The following is a 23,759-nucleotide window of genomic DNA, read 5'->3' on the forward strand; positions in this document are numbered from 1 at the left end:
TCCCAACCAGCGTGGGTGTGCATGATGGGGGGGGGGGAGGGGGAGGAGAACGGTGCTCTGAGGTCCTAGCTTCAGAGAATTCCGAGAAGGCAGAAAAGAACAGACTTGGACCCTCAATTCAAATCCTGCCTCAGATATTTACCAGCTGCGTCAGTCTGGGCAAGTCACTCATCACTCATCAATAAGCATCAATAAACACTGAGCGGCGGGCGCTCAAGAAAGGCCCCGAACAGATCTGCTTTTCAGGAGCTCTCCGTGCCTCAGTTTCCACATCTGTGACATGCAGGATTCCCGTTTGGTGCCTCTGATGAATGCCTTAAATCTCTAATTCTGTGGTTTGGTCACAACATCATCCGATTTGAGATCTTCCAGTCCAGAGGTGCCAAATGTGCAGCCGACCAACCAACCGCCATGTTGACTTGGACCAGATTAAAATATAAATGGGGAAGACTTAACAAAACGAATAAAAATACAATAAAACATAGATAATGTTACTCCTTGGTTTTCTAAATCTCTATGCTGCCACATGTATCTTTATGTACATTTAGTGACCTTTCTATTTGAATCAGACATCACTGTGTCTTCCTATCTCTTCCTGTCACAGATGTGGAAAGTAAGACCTAGAAAGTAAACATTTTGGACCAAGAAGAGATCTGGCAGAAGGGAGACTGGAACCCAGTAAGATTCAGGGCTGTTCCATTGTCTTCTCCAACGCTTTCATTTTATGGAGGCCAAGGAAAGGGGGGAAGGGAAGGAGATGATAAAAGCATTTATAGAGCACCTACTGTGTGCCGAACACTGGGCTAAGCAATCTCTAGTATTATCTCCGCTTAACAACCCTTTGAGGATTGAACAAAGGTTCAGTTATTTGCCCAGGATCACACGGCCACCATTGTGTCACTTACCTGCCTCTGGAAGAAGAAGAAATTTCATCAAGTTTATCCAGAACCAAGATTCCAACTCAAGTTCTGGGATACCAAAGGCAGTGTTCCTCGAACGGTCCTAGCTCCTGGAGGGTAGCTATCAGCAAGACTTTTTTTTCTATCTCTGGATCATGAACATCAAGCACAGCGGTCATATTAGGTACTTAATAAATATGGATTGAAATGGTCAAATTAAATGTTGACTTAATCAGCACTTAGCACAGAGCTGGGCATAGAGTAAGAGCTTCCTAAGTGCTTCTCCACTGAACCGTCACCTTGCTACGTGACCTTGGCCAACCAATCAGCAACACCCACCAAGCACCTATTACAGGGCAACCACTATAGTAGGTGCTGTGGATTCAAACACAGAAAATGAAAAATTTGTGCTTTATAGGAGATAAGCATGGAAATAGCGGGTACAGATAGCATCTGTACACAGGTCTTATATAATTAACAGGAGATGACCTCCCTTACAATCCCCTTTTACTGTCTCACCATAGAGAGAGAGATGGTAGATAGAAAGATAGCTAGATGATAAAGAGTGGGAGAGAGAAGAGTGTGAAAAGAGAGAGATAAAGGAAGGAAAAGGAAGGTGGGAAGGAGGGAGGAAGGAAGGAAGGAAGGGAGAAAAAGAAAGGAATGAAAAAGTAAAAAGGAAGAGGGAGGAAGCAATGGAGGAAAGAAAGAGAAAAAACAAAAGAAAGGGAACTTATTTTGAATAGTATTTTATTTTTCCAAATATATGTATATATTATTTTCAATGGTCATTTAAAAAAATTTTTGTGTTCCAAATTTTTCTCCCTCCTTCTCTTACCTTCCTCCTCCCCAAGACAGCAGGCAATCTGATATAGGTTAAATATGTGAGATTTTTATTTTTATTTTTTGCTGAGGCAATTGGGGTTAAGTGACTTGTCCAAGATCACACAGCCAGGAAGTGTTAAGTGTCTGAGACCAGAATTGAACTCAGGTCCTCCTGACTTCAGGATTAGTGTTCTATCCACTGCACCACCTAGCTCCCCCAATATGTGCAATTTTTAAAAACATAATTTCATAATTGTCATGTACAAGAAAAATCAGATCAAAAGGGGAAAAATCGTAACAAACAAAAAAGAAGAGGCAAGCAAACAACAGCTACAAAGAGATGAAAATAGTATATTTTGATTCACATTCAATTTCCATAATGTTCTCTTGACTACATCATTAGTCTACTGGAATTGCCTTGAATCACCTCATTGTTGAAAAGAGCCACGTCTACCACAGCTGACCATCACATACTCTTGAGTTACTGTATACAATGTTTTCATGGCTCTGCTCACTTCCCTTAGCATGGGATTGCTTTAGCATGGCTATTCCCTCCACTGAGGCAGATTGCAGTCCCTTCGTGGTTTAATCAGTGGTCTTTGTGACTAAGTGGAAAAATTCTTTACCCTGTGACCAACCTGGTAAAGAGACTCCCTAGACTTGTTCCTTGGATGAGACTCACAGTCCATCCTGCACCTGCTGTTTGGACCACATGTGGTCCCTGATCTCAAAGAATTTACATTCTAATGGGGAAGATGACATGTATGAAAAAGTTAGCAAAGTGGGCAGGGGGTCCTCATGGGGACTTGGCCAGGAGGTGATTCTAAGAGAGGATACCTGCAGGACCCGGGCATCCAAGGGCAGAATCCAGCGCTCTGGGTGGGGGACATGAAAATAATGGCATATAAGCTGCATCATGGGTATAGTTGGGCTTCTGTTGACATAAACCCAAAGTAGTAGAATCTGAAAATCTTGGAGGCATCTAGTCTAAGCCTTCCTGAAGGGAATCCCCACGTAGTACACCAGCTTATTGTTCATCTGCTTTTGGAATACTAGAAAGGGGGATCCAGCGCTTGTCAAGGCGGTTCAATTCACTTCTTGTTGGCAATAATGGTCAAGACATTTGCCCTGCTATCTAGTCTAAATTTGCCTTTACATATATTTTGTACGCATTGCTTCTGTCCTGCTCCTAGAATACTATCCTTTGGACCACACATGGTCCAAACAGCAGGTGCAGGATGGACTGTGAGTCTCATCCAAGGAACAAGTCTAGGGAGTCTCTTTACCAGGTCGGTCACAGGGTGAAGAATATTTTTCCACTTAGTCACAAAGACCACTGATTAAACCACAAAGGGACTGCAATCTGCCTCAGTGGAGGGAATAGCCATGCTAAAGCAATCCCATGTCCTTGAAACATTAATCCTTATTCATCAGGCTGGGCAATGAAAACTCCATATTTCCCATCTATGAGGATCAAAAGAATAGCTTTGAATATGGGGTTGAAAGGGAAGGAACTGGGAATCCCTCCTAAAATTCTGGGTATTCAGAAGTTGGGATGTCAGGGACAAAAGTGCTCTTCTCTTCTTAGCTTTGGCCAAAGGAACGGAGAAGTGAGTCCTTCCAAAACAAGAGCTTTTTATTTTTCACAATACAGCAATCTCTGGCCACAGGAGGATAAAGAGAGCATGAATAAGTGAAATCTACCAAGGGGAATAAAAGAGATATCATTTCCCAGAAGCTGGAGCAAACCAAGAATTTTGGCCCCTGTTCTTTAATGATTCAAAGAATATTTCTTAAAATCATAGAATGGGAGGAGAATATAATCATATTGAGTGTCAGAGCTGTGAGGGCCTTTAGAACAGTCATTCATTCAAAAAACCTTGATTTAGAACCTACTGTGTGTCAGGCACTATGTCAGGAGTTGAGGGTACAAAAGGCAGCCCCTGGAGGAACTTACAATCTAATGGGGGAGACAAAAGGGAACAAATATATACAAAGCAAGGTATGTACCGGATAAATAGGAAATAATTAACAGAGGGAGGCACTGGGATTAAGTGAAGTTGGAGAAGACTTCCTGGAGGAGATGGGACTTAACAGGAAGCCAGGGAGGTCAGTGGTCAGAGTGGGGAAAAGAGACAGTTCCAGGCTCGGGGACAGAGAGAATGGCCAAAGCCACGAGATGGAGGGGCTTGTGCTGGGATGGCCCTGGCACATAAAATATTCAAATTAGGCCCTTGCAACTCAGATCCAGTAATTCTACAATTCTTGCATCATTTCCCCCAACACACCACTCCCCTTCCCTGCCATTTTTTGGAATGGAAACGAAGGCCAGGGATAAGTACCTTGTATAAGGTCATCCACAATGAGAGATGGGCTTAGAAACCCTCTCTTGATTGTTCACAGAACATTGAGGGTGCCTCCAGGACTAGGGCTCCCTCTGCTATCTAAGTACGTCTGAGCCTATGGAAAACTGAGGGACAAATTTCCCCTCCTGGAAGTGATAGGAGTCACATGGGCTTTTCTGTAAAGCCCTTCTAATGGGGTGCTGGAAGTGAATCAGAATCACAAGAGACAGTGGAGTTCAAATCCTGACTCTGAAACTCAACTTTCTCATCTGTAAAATGAGCATAATGATGCTCTCACTGCCTTCCTCCCCAGTGCTGTTGAGAGTATTTTTGTAAATGTGCCCCAAAGAGCTGATCTCATGATTGTAGGGGAAAGCAATCAGTACTACCTGACTGACTACTTGTACAAGCCCCCCCTTCCCCCAGTTCCTTCCTCGGCTTCCCTCCCCCCTGCATTCCCCTGGCTCCAGCTGAGTAATCCCCAACCAAGCGGCTCAGGCAGGAGCCAGATGTGCGCTTGCCTTTGACACGTAGACCGAGACAGATGCCAGAACCTCACACGCGTCGGGGAGGCCCGGCCGGGCCCGGGCCCCTGCTGCCCTTCTGCACATCCCAGCCTGGAGCCCACCTGCCTGTCTCCCCATCACCCGCCAGATCCAGACGAACCCCTGCCTCACCCTGGCCTTCTCCCCTGGCCAATCCCCTCTGCTCTGCCTGGAGCCCCACACCCACACTTCCTTTTTGGAGAAATGAGGGGAGTTATCCAAAGAATCCTGTGTTAAGCTTCCCATCCAGCCCAGCCCTAGATGGTCAGAAAGTTACAGCGGGGAGACTTTAGAATGAAGAATAGAGAAGCTTCAAAATTACAGGTCCAAATGAAGGGACCTCAGAACACAGAGCTGAGGGGACCCTGCTTAGAATGTCAGCCCTGAGGGGTACTTTATATGTGAAAATTAGGAGGAACCTTAGAACCTGAAAGACTTGGCAGAAACCTTACAACATGGCCTGCCAGGCTAAAAAGAACCTTAGAACACGTTGTCTGTGTTCTAAGAACCAGAGGGGACCCTAAAACACAGAGCTTAGAATGTCAGCACTGAGGGGGTACTTTATATGTGAAATGTAGAACGTGAAAATTAGGAGGAACTTAGAACCTGAAAGTCTTGGCAGAAACCTTACCACAAGGGACCTTAGAATGCAGACTGTGGAGCTGGAGGGGACTCTAGAACATAGAACTCAGAACTGAGGAGATATTTTGTGTGTGAAGTATAGAATACCAAAATTAGGAGGAACCTTAGAACCTGGAAGACAGCAGAAATCTTAGTAATGGAACCTTAGAACCTGGAAGACAGCAGAAATCTTAGTAATGGATGGTTGGGGCCAAAGTCAGAGCTCACCTTAATGTTAGCATATAGAACTAGGTCAGGGCCTGAAGGGAGCTTAGAACAAGACCCAGAAGGGTGGAGAGGGAAAGGCTATGGCAGGGAAGTGGTCTGAATCCTACATGCCACAGGCCCGGAGACAAGCTGATTCTTGCTTCCCCAGCTCATTTTCTGCTAATCAGCAGCACAGTTGGAATTGAGAAGATCATCAATTCAAAAGATCCTCAAGAGGCCATTGTAGAACCCCTTGATTTTCCAGATGAGGAAATTATGGCCCAGAAAAGCTAAACAACAGGACTCCAAGCCAAGCCCTTTGTGTCTGTCTCAATGCAGACTAGACTTGAGCCCGCCTCAGCTCACCGCTCACTCCTTATGATATACCTACTAATAATTCACATTTCGGTGGCACGTTCCTTACAAGAACCCACGTAGAGGTTGGGAAAGTATTCACGTGTTACAGGTGAGGAGATGGAAGCTCAGAGGTGAAACAGCTTGCCCCGTTGTACAGTCACACGACTTTCATATTACTTCTCATTAGTTCTCGAACTAATTCTCCATGTCATCTCCCACCTCTTTACTTTTGCATAAGCTGTGACCCATGCTGAGGGTGCGCTGCTCTCTTACCTCTACCTGTCAGAATTGCAAAGTTTCCTTCAAGACCCAATTCAGGCGACACCTCCAGAAACTCCTTGAGTTTCTCTTTATATCACCAAGACTTAGCACATAATAGTCCCTTAAAAGACTTATTTTATTAGACATTTTATTTATTTTTTTCTTTTTAATTTATTTATAATTTATGAGATTATTTGACAAAATGTCCTTTCTTGATTGTCCCATTTCTGAATGCTCTCTCTCTCCTAAACTTACTTTGAATGTATCTATCTGTGGACATGATTTGACTTGAATAAGTAAAGTATAAGATCATTGAAGGCAAGAGAATTAAAAAATATACCTTTAAATGCTCTTTCTCTCCTAAATTTACTTTGAAGTTAATTATCTGTGGACATGATTTTGGCTTGAACAAGTAAAGCATAATATCATTGAAGGCAAGAGAATTTTTAAAAAAAATCTTGATTTCCTTAGTGCGGTGGAGAGTTCCAGGCCTAGAATCAAGAGAACTCATTTGCCAACTCAGAAGTTGTGTGATTCTGAGCAAGTCACTTAATCCTGTTTGCCTCAGTTTCCCATAAAACAAGCTGGAGAAGGAAAAGGCAAACCATTCCGTGTCTTTGTCAAAAACAAACAAACAAACAAACCCATATGAGGTCATAACAAGTTAGACATGGCTGAAAAATGACTGAAAATAAATGTTAGTTAAATTAAGTTGGATTCAATTTAAATATATTCCCTATAAATAGTTATCTGTGCACATGTTGTATTCCTCACCCTCAGCCCCAGGGAAATGTATTCTCCTTGAGGACAGGGCCTTTGTGAGCTTTAGAAAGCTGGGAAAGTTGCGTTCCTTGGGCTCATATCTCCATCACTAGAACAGTGCCCAGCCTATATAAGTTACATGGACAAGATCACAGATGTTGAGCTGGAAGCAATCACCGAGGCCCTTTAGTAAGCATCAGAGACAGAATTTGAACCCAGTCCTCCACCTCCAGAGCTTCTCCTTTTCTACTTCCTACACAAAGTCGACTCTTAACTAATTGCTGTGTTTGTTGGTTCCAAGTTCATTACTCTTTTCAATATGGCGACCGCCTCCAGGAGGGTCCCCAGCCGTGACACACAGGTAGGAGGGATGGGCAGCTGACCTTGAGGGTCCTTCTCTACCTCTAAAATCATCGCACAGACATTTTTCCTCTGACTTTTCCAAATGTTTTTCCTGTCTCCTTTTTTCCCCTCTAGGATGACTTTCCCCCTCTCCTAAGGGTCGTGGCAGGCACTGGAACCTGTACACCTTCCTTGGGAAAAACCAAATCCCGGAGGAGCTCTCCCTATCCCGGCTGCCCACTCGGGCACCTGTATTCTATAATGTAGCCCTAATTGAAATCACATTAACATTATGATTCCATTACTGAGGAACAAGAGGCTGGCTGCGGAATGCTCCCCACGGGGGCCAAATCAGCTCCACTGGATAATTTATAAAGTGCTGTGGATCTGCTCATTCAGTGTTAAGTAAGGCAGACACAGACCTATTCATTATTAAAAGGCATTAGGCTTTTTGGCTAAGTCTTAGAAGGGCAGCTGGGGTTAGGCTGGGGGGAGCCATCTTCTTGGGGCCGCCTCCAAGGCCGAGCCTACTTCCCTCAAAGCACAGGGCCCCCCTCCCAAGGACCGGCCCCCACCCTCCAGGCAGGGACAAGGACGGGGCGTTTACAAATAGTCTCACAGTTTACAAATAGGTGTAAACAAAGAGTTGACAAATAGTAGTGTGTATAAATATATATGTATGTATGTATGTATATTTTCCTTGTGTGTGTATGTGCATATGTGTATGTATATATTTCCCTGTGTGTATATGTGTGTGTATATATGTATTATGTAGTATATATTATATTATATATATTACATATAATATATATATTTTCCTTGTGTGTATGTATGGATATTTTCCCTCTGTGTGTACATGTGTATATATATATATTTTTTTCCTTGTGTGTGTATGTGCATGTATGTATGTATATATTTCCCTGTGTGTATATATATATGTATGCATGTATATGTCCCCTGTGTGTATATGTGTGTGTATATATGTATTATGTAGTATATATTATATTATATATATTACATATAATATATATATTTTCCTTGTGTGTATGTATGGATATTTTCCCTCTGTGTGTACATGTGTATATATATATATATTTTCCTTTTGTGTTTGTATATGCATGTATATATTTTCCTTATGTGTGTATGTGTATATATGTATGTATATATTTCCCTGTGTATATATGAATGCATATATATTCCCCCTATGTATATATGTATATGTATTATGTAGTATATATTTATGTGTATGTATATATGTATTATGGAGCATATATTTATTATATTGTATTATATATATTATATTACATATAATATATATTTTTTCCTTGTGTGTATGTATGGATATTTTCCCTCTGTGTGTATATGTGTGTATATATATATATATATATATATGTATGTGTGTATGTATACATATTTTTCCCCTGTGTGTATATATGTATATATTTATATGTATGCATGTATGTATATAAAGATATTTTCCCTGAGATTCAGTTCCCTTATCCGTCTAAGTGAGAGAGTCTGGACCATCTCAGGTGTTCGTAGATTAACTTGGGGTGTGGAAATGGATTTCAGGGGCAACTCCGAATTTTTCTAGGGGAACAAATTCCTCCTTTATATTGACATTTATACAAATAAAGGTGACAAATGGGATTAGGGGTCCTGAGGTTTAATCCCACAGCTCCATGAGACGTAAAAATTGGTTTTTCCAGTAAAAATCTATGGCTATATTTGAACTCCCAAAGAGGAGTCTTCTAGACTCTCTCCACTACATCCCACTAGATATAACACCTCCCTAATCCTACCCCCAACCGGAGCTCCTCTCCCACGCCCATCAGCCCTGCTGAATGCTCCATGCCAAACTGTGAACCCTTCTCTGTTCCCTCTTCCCTTCCGACATTCTTCATTCTTCCTGGATCCACTCCTCACAACCTATGCCACTGGACCTCAGTTTCCTTTTCTGGAAAATAATATTTGGATTAGATAGCCTTTGTAATCTTCTAGATCAATAAATCCAAGGTCTCCTGAGCTCTGTTTCCACTTATTCTCTTCCCGGATTTGTCCAATAGTATCAGCAATAATCACAGCTGACGTTTCTGCAGCACTCTGAGGTTTACAAAGGGAGAGAACTGAGAGGGGAGGATGGAAAGTCATCCCTATTTTAGAGGTGAGAAAACTGAGGCTCAGGAAGGCAAAATCACTTGCATAGCCATTAAGCCGAGGCTGAGAAACCAAGACTCCTGACCTCAAGTCCTGTGCTCTTTCCATCATACATCATACAAATGTCTTGCCTTTATTTTGCCTTTTTTTTTCTTGCTATGTCCTGTCCAGATCTGTATTTAGTTTCCCCCACAGGAGTGTAAATTCCCTGAAGTCAGAGGATTGTTTCATATTTGTCTTTGTATCCCTCAAAGCCTAAAAAGAGTTTAGGAAATTCTTTGAGACTCAAGTTATAGAGCAGCGGTCCTCAGACTTTTTAAACAGGGGCCAGTTCACTGTCCCTCAGACTGTGGGAGGCCGGACTAGAGTAAAAACAAAAGCTCACGCTCTGTCTCCTCCCCTCGGCCCACTTGCCATAACCCGGCGGGCCACATAAACGTCCTCAGCAGCAGCATCTGGCCCGAGGGCCTTAGTCTGAGAACCCCTGTTATAGAGAATATACTTATTTATACGGGGAGAAGGATTTCCAAAGAATTTTCTCCTGTTTTAGTCTTTTTTCCATCATATTCCACTCTTTGGGACCCCAGATATTGGAATGATTCTCCATTTCCTTCGCCCAGCTCATTTTACAGATGAGGAAACTGAGGTAAATGGGGTTTAAGTGACTTCCCCAGGTTCATACAGCTAGTAAGTGTCTGAAGCAGCAATGAAATTGCAGGTCTAGTCCTTATTGCACTATCCCAAGGGCCTAACATAGAGTTAGTGCTTAATAATTGTTTATTGACTAATTGACAATATAGACTCAAACAAAACACTCCCTAATCAAACATTAGAAAAAGACTCATGGGTCTGACAGGACTCTGTCTCAGATAACGGGAAGACCGAACGACTCCACTGAGGTGAGACAGAAAACGTAGCTTGGTGGACAGAGCATTGAAAGGATGAGAGCTTTCACTTAATATTTGCGTCATCATGGCCAAATCATTTAACCTGAGTTTCTGTTCCTCACTTGTAAGATAAAAGGCTTGGACTGGACGACCTCAAAATTGTCTCCCTCAGTGATCTGACCGGAGCAGGCCGTCTCTTCAATCTGGTCTATAAAAGAGTTTGCCCCGAGTCCAGAATGGAGACAGGGTGGTTTTGTGGAGTCCTGGGGAAGGGGTCACAGGAAAAGGTGCGAAGTTGGATGGAGAAGTGAGCGCCGCTCTCTTGGTGCGGTCCAAGGAGGACCCAAGAGGGAGGATCCCATCCCCAGTTACCACTATCCTAACGGTCTAGGACTACACAATCTAGACTACAGAGACCCAGAGGGCAAATGCAACTGGAGAGTTTGCTCCTTCTAAAGGGAGACAAAGCTTTTAAAAAACTATCTAGGATGGAAATGAGAAGACCAGGATTAAAATTCCAACTCTACTTCTTACTCCCTGTGTCACCTTGATTCTCATTCATAAAACAGAGGCTTGGGATGAGGCAATCACCAATGCACCTTTCCAGCTCTAAACCGAAAAGTCTCGGGAAACCGGAGCAGAGAAGGCTGCCTTTGCAGACAGAGAAAACAAGTAGGAGACAGGGTGTTTTATTCCTCTCCAAATACCCCTGATTAAAAATAGAGAGACTTTAGAGAAATCGAGAAGGAGATTGCCAAGAGCAATCAAAGATCAGAAGCAATCGCAGCAAAGCTGGTTCTTTTAAGTTCTTTATCTGTTTGCATTTTTCATTATCAGCCATTGATTTGCAGTGGCCCCTTCCTGAGAAGCCCCCACATGGCTGTCCCCTGGCGCGGGCGGCTGACTCTGCTCCTCTGCCCTCTTCTCCCCTACTTTCCCCTTCCTGTAAACCGACCCAGCGCCAGCTGCCAGGTCAGCAGCCTTCTATTAGCAGGAATGGGCTGTGCTAGGGAGGGAGGTTTTGTACCTCAAGAGGCGTGGTGGACGCATAAAAGTCTTGAGAGCTTTAAGTTTTGCAAAGGACCTCACATACGTTATCTCTTTTAATTCTCACCACTGTTCTCTTTATTATCCCCATTTTACAGATGAAGAAACGAGGCAGTCAGTGGTTAAACGCCTTTTCTGTTCCCTCTTGGCTTCTGGTGCTCTCCTGTTCCAGATATGTCACATTCTCATTGTAATAGTTTGTACTGTACCCATTGTTGTCCCTCCCCAGACTGCCCCCACTCACACCCAGTTATTCAGAGTGTTGTTTTATTGGACACCAGAAGGAGAGTGCTGAGAGAAGCTCGTATACATTAGGCACTTAATAAGTGCTGATACAGTAAGCACTTAATAAATGCTTGTTGCATGAAAGCACAAAGCCACCCTCCGGATGTTGTGCTGTGTTTGAACCTGAAAGTCCTGGGCCCAGATCTTTGGGGCAGCTTCCCTTCTCCAGGCTTTTGTTTGCCAGACTCTGAAACGAGGGCATGGAGCTGAGCGAGCTCTAAAAGCCTCTGATCCCGTTAGGTTTGGGGAGCAGAGAGCAGGATTCTTGGAGGGATGTCCATGGCCCAACTCCAGGGAGGTGCCCAGGGGCTGGGGGAGGGGAGGGGTCCATCTGCCACGGCCCGGCTCCCTCTCACACCAGCAGGCCGACAGATCTCTATTGATCGGCTCCGGATGGGAGCTGCACGCATGTTTGACGCCAGGCTCCACGGGGCCTTTTAAGTGGTGCCCTTTGACCCCTGCCATCCCCCAAGCCCCTCATGTTCCTTCAGCTCCCCTAACCCAGCAGTCCTTTACAGAGCCCGATGTCTCCGTGACTCAGGCGCCCAGTCCCTGGCTCCATCCCCGCCCAGCTCCGGCCTTCACCACCTTCCCGGGCTCCCCACACAGGCCCAAGGCCTTCCCTCCCTGGTCCGGACTTCCCCAGTTCCAGTTTTCCATCCAGGCCCTCAGCTTCCCAATGTCACTCCCTCTCAGGCCCTGCGCCCCATCATCTGGCGCTTGGGGCTGCAAGTGGGGGGCAGAATGGAGGGTCTGTCTTTATACAGATCTGTTCCCCACTCGCCTCCAGGGCTCTGAGCTCACCTAGCCGTGCCTGGGGGTCAGTTCCTCTCACCCACGGGGATCTGCTAGAACCATTAAACAGGGGCCTGCGCTCCCAGCCCCCCAGACCCCACTCAACACCTCGGCTCCCTCCGTGGTGGGATTTCAGGCCCGCTCCCCCGGGAGGCCCCCTCGTGCTCTCCCCACACCTCCTCAGCCCCCCTTTGATCTCCGGCTCAGTTTAGCTTCAGGTGCGGAGAGGGAGAGCTGAAGCAGACCCCTGTCTGGCCGGAGCCAGAGCCGGGATGGGGGAAGAGGGGGGCCCTGGCTGGGTGCCCCCCCCTGCAGCTGGACCTGGCCACTTGCCAGAGACAGCACGCTCAGGGCTCACCTGGATGGAGAAATTGTGATGACTTTGTCAGAGCTCCCCCAACACAATGGGAGGGAGGAGGATGTTAGGAGGTCTGTTAAAACATTTCAAAGCCCTGTTTCCCCACCGCTGGCTTTTTATCCCCTCTTGGTGGGCCTCCGCCCCCCACTCAGGCCCATGGAGCTCTCCCCTTCGGCCCGCTGAGTGTGGGGTCCCGGCAGTCCAGAAACCTGATGACTTAGTGTCTCGACAAGCACTCTCTATCTGTGTCGCTGGAGAAGAAATTGCCCGGTAGACTTTTAAAAATTATATTTGAAATCCTGATCGTTTAAACATCTCTGAAGCAGCATGGCTAGGAGGCTGTTTGCTTCTACAGAGAGACAGACTTACAGGGTCCTTCATTTAAGAGCCTCAAGCTCCCCAGCTGTAGCCTTAAAGAAACTGGTCCACATCAGGGCTCTTAACTGTTCTTTGGGACATGGAAGGCTTTGGCCATCTGGAGAAATCTAGGGAAGGAACCGCACTCCGAATGTCTTCAAATAAGTGAAGGAAAAACTCAATTTCTTTTAGAGAGTCATGAAAATGAAGACGATGTAATTTTTTCCTCATCTGACTTCACAGACCAACTGAAATCTCTAACTCCAGGATAAGATTTCTAGACCAAATCATTCTGATATTCCAAGTTCTAAGCTCTCTCCCAACTCTGACATTCTGTGTTCTAAGATCCATCTTAGCTTTGACAATTTGTGTTCTTTAAAAAAAAAAAAAAAGAACATGTGGGAGCAGACAATTTATGTTCTAAGGTCCCTCTCAGCTCCGACATTCTAGGTTCCAAGTCCCTCTCAAATCCGACATTCTGTGTTCTAAGGTCCCTTCCAACTCAAGTATTCTATATCCCTAGGTCTCTTCCAGTTCTGATATCTTTCCAAGATCTTTCCTAGCTTTGACAATTTATGTTTGTTTGTTTTTTAAAATTATTTCCCCAGTTACATGTAAAACAACTTGTTTTGGGTTATACATGCACATTCATTTATTTTACATGTTTCCATACATCATGCTAGGAGCTAAGGTCCCTCTCAGTGCTGACATTCTATGTTCTAACATTCCTCCCAATTCTGACCTTCTATGTTCTAAGGTACCTTTCAACTCAGATGTTCTATGTTTCTAGGTCCCTCCCAAATCTAATATTCCATATTCTAAGGTCCCTCCCGGTTCTGATATTCCATGTTCTAAAATCCCTCCTAGCTCTGACATTTTATGTTCTTTTTTAAAAAAAAAATTTCCCCCAGTTACATGTAAAATAACTTGTTTTGGTTAAAAATATACATTCATTTTTACACATTTCCATGTAAGTCATGTTAGGAGCTGTCAGTTTATGTTCTAAGGTTATTCCCAGCTCTGACATTCTGTGTTCTAAGGTCCCTTCCAACTCAGATATTGTATGTTCCTAGGTCCTTCCCAAATCGAATATTCTGCATTTGAAGGTCCCTCCCAGTTCTGATATTCTATGCTCTAAGATTCCCTCCAAGGGTATTATTTTATGCTCAGAGATCTAAATTCCCTTTTAGCTCTAATAATCTATAATTCTATATGGCCATTCAAAGAGAAGAGGTAAGATTGCTAATTGTTTATTCCTCGTGCTGCTGACCCCCAGCAACAAAATAAAGAGAGAGAGAGAGAGAGACAGAGACAGAGACAGAGACAGAGACAGAGACAGAGAGAGAAACAGAGAGACACAGAGAGAGAAACAGAGAGACACAGAGAGAGAGAGACACAGAGAGACACAGAGAGATACAGAGAGAGAGAGAGAGACAGAGAAAGAGACAGAGAGACAGAGACAGAGAGACAGAGAGAGAGAGAGAGAAGAGAGAGAGAAAGAGACAGAGACAGAGAGAAAGAGACAGAGAGACAGAGACACAGAGAGAGAGAGACAGAGAGAGAGAGACAGAGAAAGAGACAGAGAGACAGAGAGACAGAGAGAGAGAGAGAAGAGAGAGAGACAGAGACAGAGACACAGAGAGAGAGAGACAGAGAGACAGAGAGAGAGACAGAGACAGAGACAAAGAGACAGAGAGACAGAGAAAGAGAGAGACAGAGAGAGAGACAGAGAGAGAGAGAGACAGAGAGACAGAGAAAGAGAGAGACAGAGAGAGACAGAGAGAGACAGAGAGAGACAGAAACAGAGAGACAGAGAGACAGAGAGAGGCACTGTTTTCTATAAAGCCCTGTTGTCTGGTGTTTCTTGGATATAGAAATTAAGATGGGAAAAGAATTGACAATGCTCTTAGGAGCTAATGAGCATTCAAATTCACAGCCTCTGTATGTTCCACATCTTGATTTTTGCTATAAAGTCACAAAATCTGTAGAAAATCTCAGCTACCCAGGCTAGCAGGGTCTCTCAAAGGGCAGCCTTTCCTTTCTTTCACTGTGGGGTTCAAACCACCCATCAGAGAGATCTATGAATTTGTCAAAATCATTTAGTCTCTCTGGACCTCAGTTTTCTCATGCTGGACTAACTGGGCCCTGAAGTCCATCTCTGCTTTAGATCTAAGAACAATTTATTAATCAACGCACGTCTCTTAAAAGTGCCAGAAAAAAAAGTAATTTAAAATTAATAAAAAGAGTGTCAGGAAAGGGATGGAGATACAAAGAAAAAGCAAAAATTGTACTTTGCCCTCAAGCACTGTCCATTCTAATGGGGGAGAAAATACGGGAATTATTGGGCAAGTCAAAGTACATACAGAGTAGATAATTGATAACCTACACAGGAAGGGCTTGGGGGGGGGGCTGGGAGAGGGTCTCCTGGAGGAAGTAGGATTTGAGCTGAGAATTAAAGGAAGTCAGAGATTCCTAGAACTAAAAGTGTGGAGTGAGAGCTTTCCAGCCATGGAAGATATCCAGTCAATGGAGATGGGAGATGAAATATTCTCTTTGGGAAGCCACATGTGGAAGAAGTGTGGAAAGCTGGGAAGGGGCCAGTAATAACAATATAGGATTGAAATGGACAGGAGCCAGTCTCCTGACTCTTTGCCTTCTCCCCACCCCCAGGCACCCTGATATACTAAAACTTGTCTCCATTGTGAGGTCCATGAGGGCAATGTCCCAGGTTCACCTAAACTCCAGGTCAGGTCCCCATCCGCCATCATTACTGTCCACAATATTCTGTCCACAGCTGGTATTTATTGGCAACGCGCTTCCGTATCTTTATCAAAAAAAAACCCAATGGGATCATGAAGAGTTAACTTAACATCGACCAACTCTTCCCCACCAACCTTTCACCCTTCACCCACCCCCCCATGCCCAAGGCCTGATCCTGGGCAATCTAAAGAGGAACCAAGAAGAACGTGGAACTCAATGCTCAGGACTTGGGCATGGGGTGAAGGGTGAGGGGTTGGTGGGGGAGAGTGGATGTCCCCTTCTGTACCCTTCCAAGCAAGGCATGTGTGTGAGAGTAATTAATCTCTAGGATTTCCGTTTTGTTTTGTTTTGTTTGTTCCTAGCTTTGCCATTCAATCATCAAGAAAAGTTTCTCGTACACAAAGAGCAGGGAATTGGGATCAGGTGTTCAAATCCCGCTCCATCTCTCACTGGCTCTATGATATTGGGCAAATCATTTGACCTCTCATCAGTCATGAACTGAGAACATTGGGTGAGAATCACTTGAACAGATTTTAAAATTAGGAGGAATTCTGGGATTGATTGAGTTAAACTTCTTTTCAGGAAATCAAGTGACTTGTCCAGGGTCTCACAGCTAGGTCTCTAAGACCAAGAACTCTATTCTCTCTACCACAATGCGACTTTCAAACCTCTGACGTCTAGTAATGATGTTGAGACTCCATCAGATTGTCAACTCCTCACGGACAGAGATAGCCCTTTGGCTCTTTTTGAATCCCCCGCCCTTGGCCCAGTGCCTGGTAGGCGCTTAATCAATGTTTATTAACTGATCACCTAACAGCTGACATTTATACGACACCTTAAAGTTGGCGAAGTGCCGGACAGGGGTTCTCTGACTTGATCTTCACAACAGCCCTGGGAGGTAGATGCTCTTATTATCCTCATTTTACAAATGGAGAAATCGAGGCTGAGAGGTTAAATGACTTATTTAGGCTGCGGTAATCAACAGGAAGGGGTGAGCTAAATGCAGCCCTGGCCAGACCTCCAAACCTTCGTGGAGTGGGGCCAGACTACATGACGGCCCCAGGAAGCCGGCTGTTAAGTGATTGAGCAGAAGCTCTTGTGAACCTGAATATCTCTGAGTCACCCCCACTGCACAGGAAACACCGGACTGGGGCTGCAGGTCAGGAAGCATGGCCTGCCTCAGGTAGAAGCTGAGCAGCCTTTTTGGACTACGATCTTTGAAAATATCCGTGGGACACCGGGCGAGGTCTGTCACAGGGCAGGCTGAACCAAGACCAGGAGCTCAAGTCCACAAAACCATGGAAACAGTGACATTATTGGAGCTAGGAGGGTGGACCTTTCCATGGAACCTAATCCAATCCTTCCATTTTGTAGATGAAGAAACTGAGGCAGACAGAAGTTGAGTTTGACTTGTCCAGGAGCATTCTCTAGTAAGTGTCTGAGGTAGGATTTGAACTCTGTCTTCCAGAACCATGGACGTCCAGGGACAGGGTGACTGGTGGTGACCTGGAATGAATGGATGACTGCCGTCTCTCCAAGCTCTAAATGCTCCACAGTGTCTGCTCAGTTGCCTTCGTGGCTGTTGGAATAAATTGTCTGCCTGCTCACGTGCTTGGGGGAGCCATTCCCCTAACTCACCGACAGATGGGAGGCTTTCGGGTGACCCTCAACCTGGTTTAGCCCATCTGCCAAGACAGGTTCCCCAAGATTCGGCCGCTGCTTTTGCAACAGTTTCCTGGAGTCATAGGGGGGCTGGGGAAAGATGGATGAACAGCCCTGAAAAGGAAGTCCTCACACCAGGGGAGCTAGTCCTTCCTGAATTCTCCTCCCCCTTTCCCCCGTAGACTTATCTGACTGAATGAGCTCATTACAGGAATGGCCAAAGAAAGCATGGTTACCCCCTGATTGTTTGTAATAATGATAATGATCATGCTGATAATAGCTAGTACTTATATAGCACTTTAACATTTGCAAAGTGCTTTCCAAATATGGCCTCATTTTGTCTTTACAACAATCTTGGGAGGTAAATGCTATGGTTATCCCCATTTTACAGATGAAGAAACTGAGGCAGACAAAAGTTAAGTGATCTGCCCAGAGCTAATAGGTGTCTGAACTCAAGTCTTCCTGAGTCCAGGCTCAGCACTCTGTCCACTTTGACTTAGCTGTCCTGAATAGAAGAATAGAAAGAAAAGAAAGAATAGACAAATAGACAAATTGAATGACCGCATCCATTCGTTGATAGTGCAGCCAATTTTCCTGCTCTTTCATTTAATCAGGAAGCATTTATTAGGTGCTTACTATATTCAGGTGCTAGCTTAAGTGTTAGGGATGCAAAGGCAAAAACAAGGTGGCTGTGATCTAGGTGAACATGTCCATTCTGACGTTCCGAGTTTTAAGCTGCCCTCGCCCCCTGTGTGACATTCTGTGCTCCAAGATCCCCCCACCAGCTCTAGCATTCTATGTTCTAAGGTCTCTTCTACCTCTAACATTATTAGGCACCTACTGATTACAGAGCCATTCTACTTTTAAGGTTCCTTCTATCTTTGACATTCTGTGTTCTAAGGTCTCTTAGATTACAGAGCCCTGAGCTAGATCCAGGATAGATAGATAGAAAAATCTTCCCCACTTCCTCCTAGGACAGGAGGTAACATGCAAAGATCTCTCCTCCCTATTCTTCCCTCCCCTACATACACACGCACATGCACACACACACATATACACGCACACACATATACACGCACACACACATATACACGCACACACACGCACACGCACACACACACACACGCACACACACGCGTGCGCAATCCCTACCATCAGGACACAGGGTCAGCCTTTTGCTATCACAGACACCAAAGACACAAAGGAATTTCTGGTCCCATCCACCCCCACCCCTCATCATCTTGCCAGGAAATGCCATGGAGGGAGAGATAAGCAGAAGAGAAATGAGCAAACGAGAGCTCCCTAGGACTAGCACTTTGCTACCCTTCCCTCCACCCCCCAAAAGAAAACTGCTAAAGAATAGAAGGAAACAGCCAGAAAGAGCCAATCATGGGAGGGATGTCTATAAATAACCATGTTTACAAGATCCCGAGATGTTGTAGAGAAGAATGAATGCAGGCAGGACCAGGATGTGGCCCCTCTTCTTCTGCAGAGGAAGCCTGAGCTTCTGCCTGAAAGAAGCTGGCAATTTGAGAAAGAAGGCCGGGCAACTGGAGCACAGGGAACTGGGTTCAAGTGTCAGATTCAGCATTTGCAGCTGTGCCGCTGGGGTCCTCTCTGGCCCAGAGTCCCTAATCTATGAAATGAGGTTGGACTAAATCTCTAGGGTCCTTCATAATCACAATCACTCAGATTCCCCAGTGAGATCTGAGCAGTTTATGTTTTAAGACCTCTCTTGGGATTTTAACATTCTAGGTTCTAAGTTCCCTCCCAGATCTGATGTTTTAGGTTCTAAGGTCTTTTATAGCTCCCAATTCTCACATTCTGTGTTCTAAGTTCCTTCTCATTCTGATATTCTATGTTCTAAGATTCCTTCCAGATCTGACATTTTAGGTTCTTGACTCTTTTGTAGCTCCATTTCTCACACTCTGTTCTAAAGTCCCTCCCAGATCTGACATTTTGGGTTCTAAGGACTTTTTTAGCTTGTCATTTGGGTTCTAAGGTCTCTTCCCAATATGACATTTTGGATTCTAAGGTCTTTTGTTGCTCCCAATTCTCACATTCTCTGTTCTAAAATCTCTCCAGCTCTGATATTCTTTTACTAAAATCTCTGCCAGCTCTGACATTCTGGATTGTAAGATCCCTTCCAGAGTTGACATTTTGGGTTTAAAAGTCTCTCCTAGCTCTGCCATTCTATCTTTTAAGGTTCCTTCAATCTTTGACATTCTATGTTCTAAGGTCTCTTCTCCCTCTAAGATTTTATATTCAAAAGTCCCTTCTAGTAATAACTTTCTTAGCTAAGGCTTTCCAAGGCTCCTTCCAATTCTGACATTTTGTGTTCTAAGGTTCCCCATCCATTCCATCTCTAACATTCTATGTTCTAAGTTCCCTCCCAATTATGACTTTCAAAGTTATAACTAAACCTTGCCAATGTTTCTTCTCACGTTCCAAGTTCTAAGGTGCCCTCTCCCCCTATGTGACATTCTGTGTTCCAAGATTTCCCCCGCCCCAACTCTAGCATTCTATATTCTAGAGTCTTTATCTGCTGGAATTTTTAATGTTCTATGTTCCTTGATTCCTTCCATCATTTGGACACATTCTGTGTCCAAAGATCTCTTCCAGTTCTGATACACTAGGGATTTATTATATCACCTTTCTGAGAAGATGTCCACTCTGCTGCTGTCATTTTCTGGAGGGCATTTTTCCTTTGCTGGGGTGCTGTCCTAGATGACCTCTCTCAGTAGGATTGAGTGTTATTTGAAGGGTCCAGATTACTTCATTTTATCTTCTCTATGTTCTGTTCCAATGTGGGAGAACCAATGGAGCACTATAACTGGAGGGAGTGGATGGAAACAGGGGAAGGTCAAGTGGATTAATTGTCAAAAGATATGAACAGTTTTCAAAAAAAGAATGGAAAGTTATAAACAACCATACGAAAACTTTCTCTAAATCACTAATAATAAGAAAAATAAAAATCAAGCATCTCTGAAGTTTTACCTCCCGCCTCCCAAATTGGCAAAGATGACCAAAGATGGGATTAGTCAATGTTGGAGAGGATGTGGAAAGACAAACACATGGATAGATCTGTGAAGTGGTCCAACCATTCTGGGAAGCTATTTGGAATCGTGTGAAGAAAGTGACTCAGATGCCCGTGCCGTTTGACTCAGAAATTCCCCTGCTAAGCACAGACCAAAGAGATAAATGTGTTGTGTATATACAAAGGAAGGTCCCTTCTATTCCAAAATATTTCTAGCCGTACTTCTTGTCCTATCAAAAAACTGGAAGCAAAGTAGATGCCCATCATCTGGGGAATGGAAAAACGAATGATCACGAAAATGGCGGCTCCAGCCTGAGCTTCTACTGTGAAACACACATCGGTGGGGCTGCTGACCTCTTTGTTCTCTCCTTATTCTGACTGTGCTTAAGCCATCTTTTTCTTGCTGATTCTGTGCTGTGTTCTCTCATTCCTTCTGGCTCAGCTCATTCAGTGTCTGGGGAAGTGGAGGGAGCTTTAATACTGCTGCTATTGTGGCTGCTCAGCTATTGAGGTCCCACCAGTTTTTTCAGTTTATCTCCCCCAGGCTCTCTCTCTTTATGAACCTTGGAATGGGATTCATTCATTTTGCAGCCCCAAGATCAGAATGGTCCCAAATTACGTCTCAGGGCCATCGGGGACTGCTAATCTCTGTGGACTACAAATCCCAAGGTACCGCCAGTCCGGACTCAAAGCCCTCTTGCACATGAAGGTAATGGAAGATTACGGAGTCATTAAAAAACAGAAACTGATACGTGAAGAATACAGAGAAGCAGGAGAAAAACACGACTCACTGATGCACAGTGAGAAAAACAGAAGCGAGCAAACAATATACACAAGGCCTAGGACGGTGTAAATAAAAGAGCCATAAAAGCTTAAGGCTGAATCTTGCATCATTATAACGATCAAATTAGCAATGAAGAAGACAGGGAAAAGTACCCCTTCCTTTTTCATGGAGATGAAAAAATATTGCTGTGGAATACCACACGCACTGCCAGACTGGCTTGATTCATTGGTTGGAATGGCTAAACCACTCTTTGTCTCTGTCTCTCTCTCTCTGTCTCCCCTTCTCTCCCTTGATCTTCTTCTGTGTCCATCTCTCTCCCTCTGTCCCTCTCTCCCTTTTCCTTCTCTGTGTCCTTCCCTTCTTTCCTCTTCTTCTCTCGTTCTCTTTCTTTCTTTCCTTTCTCCCTCTCTTGCACATGAATATAATGGGAAATTATTGAGTCTTTTTTTCCTTCTCCTTCTTCTTCTCCTCCTTCTCCTTCTTCTTTTCTTTCTTCTTTTCTTTCTTCTTCTCTTTCTTATCCTCCTACTTCTCTTCCTTCTCCTCCTGCTTCTCCTTCTTCTCCTTTTCTTTCTTCTCCTCCTCTTCCTCCTTTTCGTCTCTCTCTATCTCTTTTTGTCTCTGTCTCTCTCTGTCTCTCTCTGTCTCTGTCTCTCTCTATCTCTATCTCTGTCTCTCTGTCTCTCTCTGTCTCTCTGTCTCTGTCTCTGTCTCTCCCTCTCTCCCTCTCTTTTTATCTCTCTGTCTGTCTGTCTCTCTCTGTCTCTGTTTCTCTGTCTCTCTCTCTGTCTTTCTCTGTCTCTCTCTCCCTCCCTCCCTCCCTCTCTTTTTATCTATCTCTCTGTCTCTGTCTGTCTCTCTCTCTGTCTCTGTTTCTCTGTCTGTCTCTTTCTGTCTCTCTTTCTCCCAGCCTCCCCATGCTATCCCTTCTTTATCCTCAAGAATGTCTTCTTGAATAAAACAGAAAAGGGTATATTTGGAAATATAGGTAACATAGAAACAAAAGATATTCCTACATATATTTTTTAAATTAAGGGGATTTTAACGAGTGGTGTTAGCAGCCCAGTGAGCACACACCCACAGCTCAGGGACATTGTGTCCAAGATCACAGCACACGCAGATGGACCCAGCAAAGAGCTGGCTGGATTCTTGATAACTGAGCCAGCGTTAAAAGGGAGGGGCCAGTGGAGAACTGGAGGATCCAGAATCTCAGTGGTGAGAGGAACCTTCGTCAATAGAAGGCCCGAGACAGAAGAGACCTTAGAACCTAGCACTTCAGAGCTGGAGGGGACCTTAAGAGAATGAACACAATGTTAAAGGAAGAATGCCTAAGTGCACCATAAGGGGCAGGTCAGTTCTCCGAGCGCCTCCACAGCTGTGAACATCTGAAGGATTTGCAGGGCAGCCTTTACTGACACAGCTGTTGCTTGTGGACTGGGAATGAGATAAATTGGAGGCAGAGGGAAGAGGAGAGAGGTCAGACAACACGACGGCCTCTTAGTAGGGAGGTCAGAGAACAGCAACTGCCTCTCAGTCTCCTTGAATCACCATCACCCTCTCACAAGAAGAGAAGACCATGGGTAAAGCAAATTACATGTGGGGTTTCCAACAGTAGAAGGCTCAGAATATATAACCTAGAATGTCAGAACTTAAAAGGACATTAGAACATAGGATGCTGGTGTGCTGAGAGGAACCTTAGAATAGAGAATGTCAGGGCTGTGAGAGACCAAGTAGAGCTCAATCATTTTTTAGATATTTATTAGGAAACTGAGACTTAGACAAGCTTAATGACCTTTGTAAGGCTGCACAAGCACAAAGAGGGCTCCAAGGTCCCAGCTTCCAGGCCCAAGTTCTTCCCATGACACTTTGAATTACCTTTGTGTAGGTGTTAGAGGAGACCAGTAACTTGAGCCAGAACACCTAGCCTGGCTCAGTGAATAGGAGCTGAATTGGGTATCAGAAGACTTTTTTTTGCTACTTCTACCTGTGTGATGTTGGGTAAGTCCCTTCCGGGTCCCTCCCGATGTAGCTCTATGCTATGTACGGTCCCTGCCTGAAGGAGCCTCCCCAGCCAGGAGCTCCAGCACTTCCTTCCCCCTCACACCCCTGCTCAGGGTGCTCTTGCAGTCAGTCCCAGAAGGGGCCGTGTGCCCGAAGGTGTGGCAGAATGCCAGGCTACTTTCTAGAAGCCAAGACACAGCCACAAAGTGAGGGCGGCTCCATTGCTGGCCAAATGTAGAGCCAGGTGGGGGGAGGGCCCCGAAGCTGGAGAGGGGGGATGTGTGCACAAGGGAGTGTGTATTTAAATGTAGCTGGGGAGATGGCAGGCCCATGATTTTGTTATTGATAATGCTTTTTGAGTGATTGAATAAATAGAGGGCAGGCCAGAGTGTGGGGGCTCAGATCCACAAGTTCCATTCGAGAAATCAAAATAATCATGAAGCTTTTAAAAGAATCAAATGACTC

Source organism: Sminthopsis crassicaudata, chromosome 6, assembly GCF_048593235.1.
Source record: "Sminthopsis crassicaudata isolate SCR6 chromosome 6, ASM4859323v1, whole genome shotgun sequence".
Taxonomy (NCBI): Eukaryota; Metazoa; Chordata; class Mammalia; order Dasyuromorphia; family Dasyuridae; genus Sminthopsis; species Sminthopsis crassicaudata.